Source organism: Petaurus breviceps, unplaced genomic scaffold (assembly GCF_028583685.1).
Source record: "Petaurus breviceps papuanus isolate PSGF00001 unplaced genomic scaffold, PetGlider_PUasm1.0 63, whole genome shotgun sequence".
Taxonomy (NCBI): Eukaryota; Metazoa; Chordata; class Mammalia; order Diprotodontia; family Petauridae; genus Petaurus; species Petaurus breviceps.
Window position 1 is genome coordinate 2,521,259 of NW_027186418.1, and position 4,345 is coordinate 2,525,603.

The window sequence follows — 4,345 nt, forward strand, 5'->3', positions numbered from 1 at the left end:
TATTATATGTATAGAACAAATGTTTTATATATGTGCATCTCTCTGTTTCTCTCTTTGGAATATTTAGAAGTAGCAACATAGGCATTAAGAGTTAAGAGACAAGCTAAGCTCAAAGTTTACATACTAAAGGAAGGCAGCTTTAGAGCTCTATGAGAACCCTGACTCAGAACCCAACAGCCAGCTAGATTCTAATGGGACTTTGTAAGTACTCCATGAATGCAAAAAATGACTTCCAATAACTGGGAGCCATGAGTTATCCTCTGGCCACATATACTCTCTAAGTTTGAGGCCACTCTCCCCAGGGGGCTTTGGGAGAGAGAGTTTGAGTAATGTTTTGTGCCAAGTATTTTTACTGTAGCATCTCAGTAATTATCCCTTTATAAACCAGTTAACTCTAGCTGGCTAAGTGATAATCGAAAACCAGCTGAGGTGTCAGGATCAATAGTTTTGGGAGACACAGTCCTTCAGTGTTAACTCTAAAATTGTAAAGGAATAAATAGATAGTTTCTCTGTGGGATCCCGGCCTACCCAAATGAGTGGGATTGGGGGGGAATGAGCCCATAGAGGATATTATACTATGATCTTATGACTCTCATTTTTACATGAGGCAGCTGAGGCCTAGAGAAGGGAGATGACTTATCCAAGGTTAAAGATAATTTGTGACTGAGTGCACTGATAGAAAATGATTGTCAGAAGTACTGGTCTCCCTCCTTTCCTTTACCCCTCTCTAAGAGAAGGCCATGGTTTCCTAGAATCAAACTAGACCAAAGATGTCCCACAGGACACATTGGATGTCTACTTACTACTCACAAGACACTCCTCTGAATTATTCAACTTTCTCCTTGTCCTGCCTGAGGTCAGGATTTATGTTATAAGATTCTAATTGTGGAATGAAATTTGCCCACCACAAGGGCTTGGGAATAATAGAGTCTTCCCATAGGAATGTGTGTGTACGTGTTGTCCATATCAAGTTAATGAACAGTTTTGAGTTAACAGCTCCCAAATTCTCCACCTGTATTCCCTCTGGCATGTTTCAATGATGACTGCTTATCAAAACAGGACGGTGTCAAAGTGGGACTTAATTCTTAAAGAAATTGATCTAAACATCAATCTTATTGCTGTCTAGGGCAGGAACTTCCAGAGCAATATAAGAAACATGTCAAAGAGTATTGGAAATATTTGATAAGTAATTATATTTTCCTATTGAAATGTATTTATTTTCTTATATGTATAAGTATGGTAAACTCTAGAATCCATTTTCTTTTCTGTTGGGTAGGAGGGATGAAATGGTTTACTAAAAGCCAAGGAACAAGGACCAGAAAAGGTTGGAAACCTCAGGTCTAGAGAGAAATGGTGAGAGGGGGGAGCCCCAAACTGTGGCAAAATCATCATTGATACATAGTGTTAGGCTCTCAAAAAAGAGAGTGGGGCTGCTAGGTTACAGTTTGTTTTCTAATTACTGCAATTTCTAATTCTTAACCTTCCTGGAAGCCTCCATTTCAAGGCTGATATCACAAAAAAAAATTTAAAAAAATACACAGGCTCTCTAGGTAAAAGCTGTTTTATTTTGAGGTTCACAAATACTTTTGAGTATCAATAGCACGTTTATGAACAAACCCATAATTTCTTGACACAACTAATAGAGGGCAGCATTGAGCTCAACTTGGTTTCATTGAAAACTCTTCACTAGCCTGGGAAAGGTCAGAGAAGCATAAAATAAAGAGTATTTACCACTAGCAATAGGTATAGACCATTTTATTTTGGTAAATGGAAAGAAATTCTAGTGCACAGATGTTTCTACCCAAAGCCAACTTCAGTAGAGCATGCATATTGGATCTGAATAGCTTCTTTCCAGCTCCATTTCTATGCTCCTATGACCTTTTTGTTCATTTGCAGCAGAAATAGAGAGGCATGCCTGTTTGTTTGCTTGCTTGTTTGTTTGTTTTGAACTTTAGTGCAGGAGAAAATAGGTCAAATTGAAGTCAAATGTTCTGCAGATTATGAGAAGGTGGAGAAGGAGACACAGCTCACAGAAAATTGTGGGTTGCTGGCTGTGTTGATGCTTTCTGTGTCTGTGATTTTGGGCAGATCCCTTAAAGTCCCTGGGCTGCAGTTTTCTCATCTGTAAAATGAGGGAGTTGGATTGTGCGGACCCTGAAGATCCTTCCAAGTCTAGGTCTTTGATTCAATGATGATCAGTGTGATACCTGAAGGTAGCTGTTGTTCAGTTGTATCCAACTCTTTTGGAGTTTTCTTGGAGAAGACTATTGGAGGGGTTCTCCATTTCCTTCTCCAGCTCATTTTACAGATGAGGAAACTGAAGCAAACAAGGTTAAGTGACTTAGCCAGGGTCACAAAGCTAATAAATGTCTAGGGCCAAATTTTAACTCAGGAAGAGGAGTCCTCCTGACTCTAGGCCTGGTGCTCAATCCACTGTGCCACCTGGCTGCTGATAATTGAAGGATCTGGCTTCAATCATGAACAGCATTTCTCAAGGAGATACAAACTTGCCTTCAGAGATCATTTGAGGTAATTAATAAGTTAGCATTATTTAGTGATTTGAGGTTTGAAGAACATTATCTAATTCGATCCTCAAAACAATTCTCTGGGGTATGTAATTGAGTCACTTTTACTCTTAGTCCTGTGGGGTCCTCCTTGGTGGTGGGGAGAGAACTCACACTTTCCTTTGTTTGGATTCCAGTGGTGTCTTTGGCATCATAACTAGGTCTGTGATCAGTCAGTCTTTAGCTGTACTTGAGTCACTCTCTGGCTCTTGCGGTCCAATTCTCTCCCCTCCAGATCTTTGAGGGAGTAAGGAAATAAGAATCTATTAAGTGCCTACTTTTGCCAGGTACTGTGTTGAAAATGCTTTACACATATTTTCTTACCCCACAACAACCCTTGGAGGTAAGTGCTAATATTATCACAATTTTATGGTTCAGAAAACTGAGACAGATCCAGTGAAGTCATTTTCCAGCAGATATCTGGGCTTCCTGCCAAGTGCTCATCACCAGCTTTAGGTGGTACATCCCTCAAGGGACAAAGCTCGGCTGGCAGCTGGTCACCTCAGACATCAGCAGAAATCCTGAGGAAGTTTGCTTAAAAAATAAAAATAAAAACTGACAAACGGTTCAGAATCATGGAATTTCACAATTAGAAAGGACCTGAGAGGCCATCTAGTCCAAAGTCTGACAAGAAACCTGTTCTACTTAGTCCCTAAAGATGTGACTCTCCAGTCTTCAGCAGGAGGCCTTCTGTGATGCTGAAGCTCCTACCCTTGTGATATCAGTAAGAGCCCAAGCTCTGTCCACAGTTTACCCTCCCTCACAGCTCCCTGCATCTGAGCAGCAGCTACGGTACCAACATGTTGGTGCTGCCTCCTGGCTCCTTTTGGGATCTTTGTTTCCTAGGTGACAGGCACAGACTTTTAGCTTGTCCCACCTCAAGAGGCAGGTAGGTACGGCCATAAATAGAGCACTAGATGTAGAGATAAATTTCAGCCTTAGGCACTTGCTAGCTGTGTGTCCCTGGGTAACTCACATAACAGAGGTTAAGTGACTGGCCTATCACCTGTTTTTCTATGGTCTGAGAGTCAAGAATGGCCTTTGCATTTTTGAATGCAATAAAACTTTATGAAAAAAAATATAACAAACATTCTGCACAAAAATGGGTGGCAGATCATAGTCTCTGACCCCTAATTCTAATACAGCCCCTTCTTTTTACTGATGAGGAAACTGAAGATCAGAGGAGTCAAATCGTTTGCTCAAGGTCGCACAGGTAGAGACAAAAACAGAATCCTAACTCAGGGCCTCTCTGACTCCAAATCTTTAGCCACTTCCCCATCCTGCCTAATGAGCCACCATTATTGAAAATAATAAAATTACATGAAAAACAAAATGTCATAAAACTGCTCTCAGTGTGGCAGTTACATTGTCTTAGTAAAAGCTAGCATTTATGTAGAGCACTTTGAGCTTTGCAAAGCATCTTACATGCCTCATTTCACATTGAATTCTATGGTAACTTCATGAAGACACAATCACTACAGGTGAAAAAAAATTGATTCAGCAACTTGAAGTGACTTCTCCACTGTCACATAAATAGTAAGTATCAGAGTCAACATTTGAACACAGCTTTCTCTTGACTTCAGGGACAGTTGTCTTGACACAGCTCCATAATGCACATTCATCATTTGTCCACTGTAGAATTTGAGGCTTCAGCTAAAACCAGGAGAGAAAAATAATTGCAGCAAGAAATCCAATTTTAGCAGTTTTGGGGGTAGGGAACTGGGCAGCATAGAGGATGGTCAGTCCACAGGTGAAGCTACAGTTGTAGAGGGGATAGCTCT